The sequence below is a fragment of the Macrotis lagotis genome, chromosome X (assembly GCF_037893015.1).
Source record: "Macrotis lagotis isolate mMagLag1 chromosome X, bilby.v1.9.chrom.fasta, whole genome shotgun sequence".
Lineage (NCBI taxonomy): Eukaryota > Metazoa > Chordata > Mammalia > Peramelemorphia > Peramelidae > Macrotis > Macrotis lagotis.
Genome location: NC_133666.1, coordinates 363,493,406 through 363,508,759, shown reverse-complemented (window position 1 = coordinate 363,508,759; position 15,354 = coordinate 363,493,406). Strand labels below are relative to the sequence as shown.

At 33.9% G+C, this 15,354-nt stretch overlaps 1 protein-coding gene across 1 annotated transcript in view; it reads left to right on the top strand.

Annotated features, from left to right (window-relative positions):
- The window catches only part of CDH12 (cadherin 12), a 597,774-nt gene that overhangs the window by 450,157 nt on the left and 132,263 nt on the right, over window positions 1-15,354 (top strand). The window lies entirely within an intron of this gene.

The window sequence follows — 15,354 nt, the reverse complement described above, 5'->3', positions numbered from 1 at the left end:
GTTTTGAACAAACAAAACCAATGCAACCAAGATTAGAAGTAAAGTAGAAAGCTGGGGATAATTTATAGTCAGTGTCTCTGATAAAGGCCTCAGTTCTAAAACATATAGAGATCTAGGTAAAATTTATAAAAATATAAGTCATTCCACAATTGATAAATAGTCAAAGGATATAAACAAGCAATTTTCAGATGGATAAATTAAAAATAACTATAGTCATATAAAAATGCTTTAAATTATTATTAATTGGAGAAATGTAAATTAAAACAACTTTGAGATACTACCTCTTACCTATCAGATTGACTAAAATGACAGAAAAGCAAAATGTTGGATATTGGAGAGAGAATGGAAACTAGGACACTACTGCATTTGTAATGAAGTTGAAAATCATTCTCTAGAGTAATTTGGAACCAAAGGGCTATAAAATTATTAATATCCTTTGATATAGTTACTACTTTGAATCCCACTCCTGTATATATTCCAAAGATATAGAAAATAAATAATAAAAAGGAAAAAGGACCCATATAACAATATTCATAAAAGGTGTTGGCAAATAATTGTAAACTAATTGAGGAATGGCTGGACAAGTTGTTGGGTGTGATGGAATCCTATTGTTGTTTAAGAAATCATGAGTAAGGGTGGCTAGGTGGTGCAGTGGATAGAGCATCAGCCCTGAAGTCAAGAGTACCTGAGATCAAATCTGGCCTCAGACACTTAATAATTACCTAGCTGTGTGGCTTTGGGCAAGTCACTTAACCCCATTTGCCTTGCCGAAAAAAAAAGAAATCATTAGTAATTAGATTTCAGAAAAACCTGGAAAGACTTACATAAACTGATGCTGAAGTGAACAGAAACAGGAGCAGAAACTAAGCTATCATAGTTGGTCATCACACAAAACGCTGTTGTATATAGTATATAGTATATAGTATATAGTATATAGTATATAGATATAGTATATAGTATATAGTATATAGTATATCATCGTATATCGTATATCGTATATAGTATATAGTATATCGTATATCGTATGCAGTATACAGTATACAGTACACAGTATATAGTATATAATATATAGCATGTAGTATATAGTATATAGTATAAACAACAACATTGTGTGATGATCAACTATGAAAGCTTACTCCTTAGTTCTTAGTCAACAAGACAGTAATTAGAGACATTCTAAAAGGCTTATGATGGAAATGTCATCCACATTCAGAGGAAAAAAACAAACCAAAAAAAAATTATGGAGTCTGATTGCAGATCAAAGCATACTGTTTTTTACTTGTTTTAAAAATTGTTGAGGGGTGGCTAGGTGGCAGAGTGGATAAAGCACCAGCCCTGGAGTCAGGAGTACCTGGGTTCAAATCCAATCTCAGACACTTAATAATTACCTAGCTGTGTGGCTTTGGGCAAGCCACTTAACCCCGTTTGCCTTGCAAAAACCTAAAAAAAAAATTGTTTTATGCTTTTTTCTTTCTCATGTTTATTTTCTCTTTTTGTTCTAATTCTTTTTTTACAACATGACTATTATGGAAATATATTTAACATGATTGTATATTTATAACCTTTTAAAGATTATTTACTGTCTTGGGAAGCAGGGAGGGAAGGGACTAAAGGAGAAAAATGTTTAGCTCAAAAATCTTACAAAAATAAGTGTTGATAACTATTTCCATATAATTGGAAAAATAAAATAAAATTTAAAAAATAGGGAAAATCTGAATATGCTTGTAATAGAGAGGAACAGACACTGACTGAAGATGAAAATGTGAAAAAAAATTAAGTCATATCTATACAGCAATTTCTAGAGAAAGGCAGAAGTGATAAGAGTAAAAGTAGTAGGCTTCTAAAACAGATAAATGACTCAGAGAAAGAGGCAATGATAAATTAATATAAATAAAGACTTTGAGCTATACATTTTCTATTATAATGAGTTAGGGGAGATATTGGGGACCCTCTGGCAATAAGGCTTCCTTCTGTTAATAATATAGGGGCATACCTATCTACTGAGAATGAGAGAGTGAGGGGGTGCAATTAGTGGCTTAGTGTGGGTAAAGATTGGAACAGATGCTACAGAGAACACAAAAGAGAACTAGAAATAACTTTAAAAAAAATCCTAAGGCAACAATTGTTTTAATACAAACCAGTCTTTTTTTGTGCTCAGTTTTTCTTGTTTACAAGATACAAAATAAAGAGCAGCAAGAATTCAAACAGATGGTTTAAATGAATGTGCTGCTCAAATGATTCCCTGACTCTACCCCCATGGACACTGATGCCTCCACTCTTGCCCCAGGATCTCTGACTTCAGACAACTTACCTGTCTGACAATAGTACATAAACTTTCCTGTTGGACTCATTGAAGCTTCTTCCAGTAAAATCTTGCAAAGGGGTATATTCAACTTGTATATTCACAGGCTACATCAATAATGTTGATGCTAGTCATAAGGGTCTGGCTAATGTCAGTATCTAAGTGAAGAACAAGGCAAAAATAAGCAGTTAATTGCTGTATTGGAGCTTAGTGCCTGTATAAAAAAAGAAAATTGCAGTAGAGATACTCACACCTGGAAAGACAGCAGTTGTACTGGTTATCATAGAATTGTTCTTTCTTTGATCTTTACTTCAATGATAATATTATCTGGGTAGCGTGGTAATAGAAAACTACTGTAATGTCTCCTTTTTTTACTTCTAAATCAAAGATTTTCCTACTTTTTCCATGATGTTTCTGATGTAAGAAAAGAGATGAAAAAGGAAAAAAGTGGCATCAACTATATTAAATTTTCTATTTTTTTTAATCCCCAGACACAGAAATGTTTCTGCTACCAAATGTTTCAGACCAGTAAACAGGTGATTTGGCACCTCATTAACAAAAACATATCAAGCATTCTTCATATATGCAACAACATTAGAAAGATTTTTATTAGATCAAATTATTACTAAAGATTAAATTAAAAATAAAAATAAGCAGTCATTCTTAAATATTTTAATTTGATTCCATTTTCTTTCCTTATCCTTCTTTTTGTGTTCTCTTTTTCTATTACATTATACACACTCAGAACACTAATAGTTCAAGTAATTTTTTCAGTGAGACACTTAAGTGTAAAATAAATTCTAAAATTTCTGGAATAAGCAGTACTTATATATTAAAACAGGATTCAAAATTTTTTTCTGGACTTGTCTATGTTTACAAATAGATAAAATTATTTAAAATTCACTTGAAATAAGAATGTAGTAACTTCAATGTTGAACTGTCATTTTACAAAAACAATTAGCATGTTTAACCCAAATTAGCATGGAGAGCTTTTTTAAATTTTATTTTATTTTTAAGCGTAAACATTTACAGAACATAGAGCTTAGAGACCTAACTCATACTATTAAAGCAATGGGTTAATCCTCTTTTAATTGGAATATTTGAACATTACTATTAGCTACCTTATTAATTTTTTTTTACATTTTTTTCTTTTGCCAAGGCAATGGAGTTAATTGACTTGCCAAGGCCACACAGCTAGGTAATTATTAAGTGTCTGAGGTCGGATTTGAACTCAGGTACTCCTGACTCCAGGGCTCTATCCACTCTGCCACCTATCCACCCTATACCTTATTAAATTTAAATTTTCATAGAATTATAATTCAACTATATGTCTGTATGAATGGGAATTAATTCAAAAACATATGAATAAACCTTTTCTAATGAATTAGACTTAGCTTAGAAATTTAGAATTTAGTTCATCAGTCTATTATTTGGACTTCCTAATTCAGGCTTGGAATGCTTATGACTATTTTTAGTTTTTTTATTTTACCACAATAAAAAGAGAATATACAAGTTCATATAACCTTAAACTGAGAAAGACTTCTAGAGAGGGCTTATTTTAATGAATGAAGTTACTGAAACCCACCGGGCTAAATGACTTGTTATGAGGTGTTCTGTAACTATTTCCATCCTGTCATAAACAATTAAAGAGCTGAAGAAAATCAATCCTACTTTGGTTAGTTTATTTTTTTCCCTATATGATGAATAAGCTTAGTCATTTTCAGTTGTTACTAAATCTCTGTGACTCCATTTGGGTTTTTCCTGGCAAAGGTACTGGAGTAGTTTGCCATTTCCTTCTCCAGCTCATTTATAGAAGTGGAACTGAGAGTAAAGTGACTTGCTAGGGTCACATAGCTTGTAAGTATCTGAAACCAAATTTGAACTTAGAAAAACGCGTCTTCCTGCATAGAGACCTGGCAGTCTACCCCCTGCTCCACCTAAAGGCTCAAAGTATATCTTCTGGAGTCACAAATGTTCTAGGTAATTATTAGATATTTCTATTTCTGCAACAGAATGACCCAGGCATCTTGCTAAAAGTATGATAAAAGAGTCTGATAAAGTCAGGTTAAGATAAAGAATCTGATCTTTTAAAAAATGAATTATAGACAATTGAAGGAAATCAACTAATTGTTTCACAATCATGCATTTGTCTAATTAATCTAACATGATTTAAAAAAAGAAGAAATCTTATACACTCATCTGAAATCTGCTAATTATTTTAGTCTATTTCTATTATTTTCCAGCCCCCCAATGAGTTTTAATGTTTGCACTACATATATTGACCCTGAAAAGAACAATAAAAAAGTTTGGGTAGAGGGTTTTTCTTTTTCAAAGGTCCATATACATCCAAAATTCCCTGTATGTTTAAAGATGTATAATATACGGATACTTAAATGGTTGACTACCTGTAGGGATGTGAACTTTTGCTGTTTTGACTTAGTTCCCACTAGGGAATCAAAATGACTTAGCAGAGATATTACTATTTCTGACAATATCAAGGGATATGAATCTTTGTCCCTTTAGGTTCTTATAGGGGCTGCCATTTGGAAGAAGCTTTTCTCCAGCCTCCAAGCAACTTAATGGAAAGGTGTTCATCCATGTGTCAGCATAGGTGAATCACACTAAATTTTAAGATGGTGAAATAATGAATAGGATTCACTTGCCCTAAGTCTAAGTCAGGGAGAAATGTGGGTTGGCAGAGACGAAAGATCTTTTATTTTATTTTATTTTTGAATTTATTTTTGAATTTTACAATTTTCCCCCTAATCTCTATTCCCTTCCCCCACTCCCCATAGAAGGTAGTCTGATAGTCTTTACATTGTTTCCATGCTATACATTGATCCAAATTGAATATGTTGAGAGATAAATCATGTCCTTAAGGAAAAAATAAAGTATAAGAGATAGCAAAATTACATAATCTGATAACATTTTTGTGTTTTTTTTTAAATTAGTGGTAATAGTCTTTGGTCTTTGTTCAAACTCTACAATTCTTTCTCTGGATAAAGATGGTACTCTTCATTGCCGATACCCCCAAATTGTCTCTGATGAAATGAGGTGGTGAAATGAGCAAGTCCATTAGAATTGATCATCAACACCATGTTGCTGTTATGGTGTACAATGTTCTATTTCTGCTCATCTTGCTCAGCATCAGTTCATGCAGATCCTTCCAGTTTTCTCTGAATTCCCATCCGTCCTGGTTTCTAATGGAACAATAGTGTACCATAAGGTACATACACACAATTTTATTCTGCCATTCTCCAATTGATTGACATTCACTAAATTTCCAATTCTTTGCCACCACAAACAAGGCTGCCATGAATATTTTTGTATAAGTGGTATTTTTTACCCTTTTTCATGATCTCTTCAGGGTATAGACCCAGTAGTGGTATTGCTCAATCAAAGGGTATGCACATTTTTATTGCCCTTTGGGCATAATTACAAATTGCTCTCCATAAAGGAGGAGACTAGATCTTTACAACTGCCTGAGGACCCTTTTGTGTCAATTAACAAATATTTATGAAGCACTTAGTATTTGTCAGTCAAACATATCCCTTGCCATCAAGAAACTAAATTCTGCCAGGTGGTACAGTGGGGCTGACTTATAGAGAAAACTAGAAAATGAGACTGACTTTGGAGAAGGGATTCTCCAAAAATGAGGAGGGGTCCTCACTGAGTTTTGGTCTTATAAATAGATACTTTAAATATGTATTAATCCTCAAGAGCTTTTACTAATTCTTAAAAAAGAACAAGATAGAATTAGGTTAATATACACATTTATTAATATTTCTCTAGGTTCCCTGATAACACAGGCATACAATGGGGATCTGAATAGAGAGCCAACCCCCTAAAGATATGTCAGGAAACTGGTCCTTATACCTTCCACTATTAGATGGTCGATCTGAAAAGTTAACCCTGGTTCATCTAACAGAGTAAGAGAGTGATGAGGCAGCTGGGTGGTACTGTGGATAGAGCACCAGCCTGGTGTGACCTTGGGCAAGTCACTCAACCCCATTGTCTTACCAAAAAAAAAACAAAAGAGAGAGAGTGACCTTCAACTTAGGATGGGTCTGATTGTCAGACACATCCAGTAAGAGGTATATCCAGGAGTTCACACCAAGAGGGATTGCTCCTCCCAACAGGATGGCTCCTTCCAAACCCAGCATCTTTGCCTTAACAGTCCTTATTATAGGATTTCCACAAATTCTAATCTTCCCTTCAGGATGTCAGCACAACCAGTGGCATTTGTGGCAATCAACAATGAGTTGTCAACACTTAAGTGAGGAGGGAGAAGTAGAAGATAGTAACTGAGCATGGTGGTGGCATCAGTGAAAGAACTTTGCATGCAAGGGAAATAGTAGTCATACAGTGCATATAAGGGCCAGCAAGAAAGAGTAAGAGAAAGAAGGGGCAATGAAACATGAACCTAGAGGCAGGAGCACGAGTGAGATAATGTGCCAAAGTTTGAAAAGTGATTGTACTGCTAAGGATCACCAGACAGATTGGTAAGAAGAGTGGCCAGAAAATCAATTAAATCTAATCACTGTATGAAAGAGAAGACCTGAAATGTGCCATTTAGAAACAGATTCTGTAAGTCTGTGGCAGTGAAGTCAACTGCCCAGAACCTCCAGGATTTTTCCCTATTTGATAGCTGTGAGTAAAGAGTGAAAGATCAATCTCAAGGGCACAGTTAAGCCTGGGTGAGTTCATTAATTCTGTGGAAAATATGACATTCATTAGAAGGAAAAGTTTTCTTTACTATGATTAAAGATTTTTTTTAATTTTTGTTTGTAATAACTTGCAGTGTTTTTTTATGCACTTATACTTTGATGCTTGTGTAAGAACTAAAGGTCTTTTGGGAAAAGTTAGAAGTCAGCAAAGATCCCATACTCCCAGGGGACCTAATGGAGGGCTGAACCAAAGAGAAGACCTCAAGATGAATTTAGTACATGAGACTAGAGCTAAGATTCCATGGGTTTTATTTATCATCAGTTTTGCTAACAACCCAGTGAAACAGATGGATCATATAACCCACCCACATCCTGAGTCAGAGACTGACCCTTAGACTTGAATAAAGTCCTGTCTTCTAACTTCTCCCTGGAGAAAGTCTGAATTTATAAACAGGAAGAATATTTGATTACCTTTGTGGTTCAATGAGCAGAGCAACTATCTCATCCACCACCATTTAAAATGTCTGAGATTCAGTCATTAGAGCAGATAATATATGTGTGTGTGTGTGTGTGTGTGTGTGTGTGTGTGTGTGTGTGTGTGTGTTTGTATATAATATTGGATATATGGATCCTTTTGGCAGTCTGGCAAAGACTGTAAAACTCAGAATAATAATTTTAAATGCATAAAATAAAATACATGAATACAAAGGAAATAAAATTATTATAAAATTATATATATATATATATATATATATATATATATACATACATACATAAACATATACTTCAGCTTAAAAATATCTGCTAGAGAATCATTTTAACCATTCTTGAAGGCTTAATCATTTTCAGGAGTCTCTTATTAAACTTGTTTGTTTGTTTGCTTCTTGTCTATTATTGAAGAATACCAAAATGACATCACTATGTTTGAGACAAATTACTGTGTGTCCAACTGTCTGATCAAACTTATATGAGCTTGGAATGCTCTATGACAGGTTGGGCGCAAATAGTCCATGTGAATACCTGGGTGGGTACTCTGCACTTATGAATGTCATGTTTGCTTTGAGCTACTTCAATTCTGCCTTCCCCATAGAGTGCAGCACCCTCACTGAAGGGGGTAGGTATGCCATTCTAGGTGGTCCTGTGTCAGGGGCCTCCCATGCTATTCAATCAATTCTAAAGTTCTTCAATGAGACCTTTAGGGTGCTGCAGTATTGCTCCTTCTGATCCCCTTGTGAGCGCTTGGCCCTGGTCGAGTTCTCCATAAAATAGTTGTGGTTTTTGTTTTTTCTAGGCAATGGGGTTAAGTGGCTTGCCCAAGGCCACACAGCTAGGTAATTATTAAGTGTCTGAGACTGGATTTGAACTCAGGTCCTCCTGACTCCAAGGCTGGTGCTCTATTTACTGTGCCACCTAGCTCCCTCCAAAATAGTTTTTTTGGGGGGGCAAGTGTATATACGGCATCCTAATAACATGTCCAACCCATCATAGTTGCACTCCCTGTGGTAATATTGGAATGCCAGGCAGTTTAGCTTGAGAAAGGGCTTCACTGTCTGTCAGGGTCCTTTCCAAGGAGGTCTACTTTGATAATGAGTTTGATATTTGCATTGCCAGAGCTAACTCAGTATTTGGGAGCTTTGAAAGAAAGTGTGGGAGAGAAGACAGACTACCTATCAAATTGAAAGTCTACAGAGCCATTGAGCTGACCTCATTTGCTATATGCCTGTGAAACTTGGGAAGTCTACCTTCTATTCTCAGGAAACTGAATCATTTCCATTTAAATTATCTTTGAAAGATTCTGTAGATATGTATTAATTATAGAATGATTCTATTTTTGGCTAGATAAGTATATAAAACTTTTAAGTAGGAAATATTTTGTTTTTTGTACTTTTGTTCCCAGTGCCTAGGGCAGTTATTTACACATAACAGAAATTTAAGAAATACTTTTGATTGATTAGTTGATTGTCCTTAACTTCTTCACTTTTCCTCATTCTGTATACTTTTCCTTTGTTGAAATAGACCTCCTAAGTCTTTTCCTTTCCCTGACTCAGGAGAAGTCAGTGGTCTTAAGAGATCATGCCTTTGACCCCAGGTAAAAGATGGGTAAATTATTCATATCAACTCCAAATTCTGACAAATCACTTAAAATTACTACTAAGTTGTGCCTGATCATATCCTTAGTCAGTCATTAAAGAAATAGTGCCTACCACATGCTAGATTTTCACTCCGTGTGGATTGATAAATTAAATCATACTTTGGTTTAAATGATTCATAATAGTTTTTATATATAAGATCCCATAAAAATGTGTTTTCATAGAAAATATTTTGAAGAAGTCAGTTCTTTTGAACAGTGAAATTTCAGGTAGTTTAATAGAATGTTTGGGGAAATATTCAGAAGAAGGGTTCCTTTTTCAATGCCCTTTAGTTTACTCCATGGAAGTAACCGCCTATTCTGTCAATACATAAAACTGGCTCCTTTATCAACTAATTGAAGTGTCTTAGTATGGAGGAAAGAAAACTAATTTTGGATTCAGAACAATTGCACAAATTCCACTTCTATGCCTACCATTGAGATGTTGGGTGAATCACTTAATTCCTCCAGGACTCAGTTTTTTCATCTGTAAATGAAGGAATTGGATAAGGTGGCTGATAAGGTCCTTTTCTCCTAAATCCATGCTCCTAGGAGATAAATGTTTAAGTTTTTTGAATTTTCTAAGCAATTTATATACTTAGTATTTAGGTATAAGTCCTATATGGCTACACAAATAGTCTAATATGGAATGCTTTAACTAAGGCATTTTCATTTCTGTCTGTAAACTTTAAAATTTCTGTATCCTTACAAGCCATTATTATGAAATTCAGAATTACATACTTAAGGGTTTGAATATTATGAGTAGCATAGTAAAGAGTTTCCTGTTACCTTCTCCCTGCATCAACTGACCTGTAAGATCTTCTCCATATATTATCAAAAGGAGATAGTACACACAGAGCAACCTCCTAATTTAAATCCTATCTTGTCATAATAGGAGTATAATGCTCTTGTAGTTCTTTTGACTATGGGCATTTCTTTTTTTTTTTTTTAAATAATTCTCTTAGGGTTCACAGATCCTAAGTACAGCATGATAATTTAATCCATTTAACAGGATACTTGTGAACTCTGTAAATCATTGGCAGCAGAGAAAGCAATCAAAATTGTTCAGAGATATTTCTCCAACTGGTTATTGTTTGTGTGTATGTGTGTGTGTATGCATCAGGTATCCCTTGAGTGCTGAAAAGAAATTAGATACTGATCCTTGAATATATCTTATATAAATTCAAACCTCAACTTGTCCTAGTCCTCCTGATAAAATGTATTGTAATTATTATCTCCTTTCCCCCAAACAGAAAATTGACTACTGAACCAGAAATCAAACTGCAAGTCTTACATGAAAGATCATGACACTAGTATGCTTATACGAATGAGTGCAACTCCTCAGAATTAATATGATGAAAAAGACATGTTTTTAGCAAACTGCTCGTCTGTAGTTTTTGTAATTTAAGAAAAAACACACTGAGAAATGTAGATATCATTCAAAAATACTAATAACCAATATTCCTTTAATACTCTCATCAAATTAAAAATGTATTAGTGAGTTTTCTGTATGCATATGATTACATGCCTATATGTGTATGGGTAGGCATATCTATATTTCATACTCTCTCCACCCCCATTCCTGTAAATACAATCCCAACCTCCAGTTAGAAGGACAACACTCATAGAAAAATATGAAGTGATCCCTACTATTGTAGGGGAACAGAAGAAAGTATAACCTTCTTTCCTCCTCATGGGAACTGAATAGCTCCCTCTATACTCATAACTTTCTTGTATAGAAGATAAGACCAATGAGAAAATGTTCCCCCTCAGGTATTCTTCAAGGGACAAAATAATAATCCCTAACTAGGAATTAGATCATAGGTACCCATAGAAACACTGTCATATGTAGACAGCTTGTTCCAGTGCTTTAATTTTCTCCTCAAATAAGGTAAAAGAATTCATGCTGAGGAAGCAATCCTTTCTTGGCAGCAAAATAATAGGAGTTTATTATCCTGTAGGGGAAAATGTTCTGATCTGTAAATCTTACTAGTGAATTTTGGATGCTAAACTAGTCACAGAGAAAGGGTCACTTTATGTTTTCATCTTTCTTTCTTGTGCTCCCATTAGTCTGGTTGTATAGAAAATTCCTTAGGTTCAAGATAAGCACTCAAAAATTACTAGCATTAATATATGGTTTTTGTAGAAACCATTCCTTGACATTTTACCTTATTGGGTAAGACCTTGTGATTACATACATAGGTTAAACTCACATGATATTGTATGAGATCAGAACCCTGTGTTACAGTGTTGCTTCTCCTTAAACAGAATAATCAGAAGACCCAGATCAGAGAAGAAAAAGAAGGGCACAAACTCCATAACATGAGTTAGAGCTCTAGGTGGAGTGCAAAGGGCAGAGGCATGCAAATCCCTTTTATCCCAACCCCTGACCCATTAACTATTAGCTAGATAGCTGGGCTCACAATCTTTCTGCAAGTATCTAGCCAATCAGCACAAATCATTTTCAAGTCCTATTTGCATAATTATTCAGATTCAATTTTACCTTATCAAAGAGAGATAATTTTGTATCCTTCTATTTATGGGGAGCAGGGGGGTGGTCAATTGACACAGTGCTGTATAATCTTTGTTAGCACCTGAACTTGTGGAAATGTAAACTTTGCAACTCTTGTTGACATGACTTTGGAAAAAAGGAAGACTCATTGGAGTCATGAGGGAGGCTTCACTCAGTTATGGTCCCATTAGGCAATCAAAATAAAAAATGATAATTAATAATAATAATATCTTGCATTTGCACAGTATACTAAAGTTAACAAAGCACTTTCACCTAAAATATCTCATTTTATCTTCTTAATAAAATGAATAAACTTATGTATGTGAATGTTATAATCTTCATTCTATAAATGGGGAAGCTAAGGCTCAGAAAGGTTTAAGGAAATCTCATAAGTGACAGAGCACCGATTTAAACCACAGGTGCCAACTTAGAATGAAAAGAACATTTACTCTGAATTCAAAGAATGGAGGTTTAAATTTGACCTCTCAGTCTTCCTCTGATCTCAAGCTTGGGTTTCTTTCAACATTATGTGTTTTCTCTACTTACAAAGTCTTCTTTTATTTCTTCCTCACCCCCTCCATTTTTTTTTGGCTATGGCTAGCACATATCATATAAACTCAAACATACTGAACATTTAGTTAATACTTATTGATTGATTGGTTGAAGATCCAGGAAACTATAACTATCTTCCACAGAATTCAGATTTTACTTTATTTTTTCCATATTATTTTAGGACAGACCCAGTGGGACCTAAACCCATAAAATCTGAATCTAACTAAAAAAGATAATCAGTCATTTGGTCTTCTCTGGTCTACTTCACATTTTTCATTTCCTAATGACTAGCTTTTTGTTGAAGGCTCACACGCTAAAAAAACTGTAGTCCTGGAGGAATTGTGAGTATAACTGACAAACTACTTAAGGATACCAGAAAAGGTGTTTCCTTATATAAAATGAATTATGTTCCTAAATCTGTTTATCAGTCTCTGAAGTCTTGTTTTAGATTCTTTCCTTATCTTGAAACTGGTAATATATTCCATTTTCTGAAGTCATATTTCTTAAGTCCCCCAGCACCTTTATCATAGAAAGTAGGGTTCAAAATAGCAGAATGGGTCATGTACTAACAACAAAAGCAAGGAAGAAAATAAAATAGGGTATAGTATTTGCCAGAAACAGAAAGTCTATAGACGATTCAAATAAAGTTTAAATAAATACATATCCATCCATTCATCTATGAAACAGATATTTATTAGGCACATTTGGTGCTAAATGCCTATATACATAGTAAAGACCTTGTGTGTGTGTATGTATGTATTTATATATAATATATATATATATATTATATAAGTATATAGGTAGAGGTAAAATAATGTATATATGAATGTATTCAAACAAAAATGCCAATGACATAAGGAAGAGAAGTACAAAGAGAAGTTGGCAAGGTCTCAGAAATTTGGGGAGGGAGAAAACTTCAATTTCTATTTCATTATGTCATAGCTGTTGGGACTTTTCTTTTTTCTTCTTTTTTTTATACTATTTTGCTTTTTTCAATTAAATATAAAGAAGTTATAGAAAATAGGAAGGGTAGGACATTATTAGAGGATGAAGGAGAGTATCACTTCACAAAAATGTGGAGTATTTGGAATTCAAGAAAATGAGATTAAGATTGAAAAGTGTTTTGTGGTCAAATTATTAAATACTTAAATATTAGAATTGAGGATTTGTCCTTTATTTGGGAGGAATTGAGGAATTACCAGAAATATTTGAGTAGAGGAGTGACCATGATTAAAGCAGCAGACTAAGATGATTACTTAAGCAGTAGTATGATTGGAGAAGAGAAAGACTTGAAATAAGGATCACAGTTGGACTGTTGGAAGACCAAGGTTTTTGAGGTTTTTGCAAGGCAATAGGGTTAAGTGGTTTGTCCAAGGCCACACAGCTAGGTAATTATTCAGTGTCAGAGGTCGGATTTGAACTCAGGTCCTCCTGACTCCAGGGCTGGTGCTCTATCCACTGTGCAACCTAGCCGCCCCTGGAAGACCATTTTATAATACTTTTATGTAAGAAATAATATTAGTTACAATGGAAACCAGCTTAGATAGAATTCAGGAAATATGCAGAACCATATTAGTCAAAAAAGACCCCAGGGTGAGTCATTTAATCTCTGTTTGCATCAGTTTCCTCATATGCAAAATGAGAATGATAATAGCATCTGCTTCTCAGGATTGTGCTGGTAAGGATCAATTGAGGCAATAATGTTATGGCAATAGCACAGTGGCTGACACATAGGCACTCTATGAATGTTAGTGATCATCATCATTACCATCAGAAGCAGCAGCAGGACTATCATGTGAAATTATTTTGTATTTCTTTAGAAAAATAATGTTATTTTATAGTATTTCTAGTTTGCTAAAGAAATATGTTTTACAAACTTTTAAATTTTACCTTAATTCCATTTAAAAACACTTGAGAATAACAAACTAGAAATTAGAGAAATGAACTAGTATATAGAATATAGTATATAGTGAGCTGAACTTGATACCCGAATGAAAAAATTAGTCTCTGAATCAATTTCCCTATCAACAAAGTATATACAAAATATATCAACAAAGTATATGTAGATGTATTCATATATTTTTATGAATACTTGAGGACAAATAGGTGGCACAGTATATATAGTGCTGTTCCCAGAATTTGGAAGAACTAAATTTAAATCCACCTCAGACCTTTACTAACTGTGTTAACTTGAGCAACTCATTTAATTTCTGTCTCAATTTCTTCAAGTATAAAATGAAGATAATAATAGTTCCTACTTTCCAGGATTAGTGTAAGGATCAAATGGAATTTTGTAAAATATATAGCACAATGAGGATATATGCTATATAAATGATAACTAGAAAATATAGTATCAGTAGTAGCAATAGTAGTTGTAATAGTAGAAACTACAGCAGCAACAGCAGTAATAGTACTAGGAAAAAACCTATGTACTTAATTATATACATGTAAGTACAAGTCATTGGGTTTATTTGTTTGAATAACAGTTGAAAATTGTATGACAGGAAGATAGAAGGGAAGAGCATCTCAATGAATGAGAAAGTCTCACAGTTATTATAAAGTGGATCAGAGATCAAAACCAAAGAGAAGGAGGTAAAACATGGAGGCTGTTACCAATTTAGGTATGTAAAAATTCCAAAGCATGGGGAGGTTAATTAGAAGAAATTAGGAATCCAGGAGATATTCCTAAAAAACAAAGTTTCTGATATGTAGAATTTAGTCTGGACCAAAAGAGTCATCAGAAATAAGAGTAGGACTTTTTTACCAATGCAAAGACTCTTGATAGGCTTCTTACCAAGAACGAGATATGGGTGGATAAGCACAGAGGTGAATCAGAAAGCCAAACAGTTCCTAAAAGGAGTAAGATGTGTATTTGCAGTGTTTGTAATATATATTTTTAAAATTTTGTGGTGCCTTAATAAACACTTTTCAGCTGATCATTATTGTTAATATCACCCAATTAATTTAATATTTGTTAATTAAAATAATGAATTACACTACTACAGAACCATATACAAAAAAGAAAAATATCCTGAAAACTTGTTTTAAATCTGTAAGACATGGAGAAGAATTTTTTATAAGGTTGATCTTGAATCTTTCTTAAACTGAAACTAAAGGGAGACAAACTGATATATGAAATGTATGATGGCATTATAAAATTGCCAAATCTATCTAGAATGCTGTCTCATGGGAT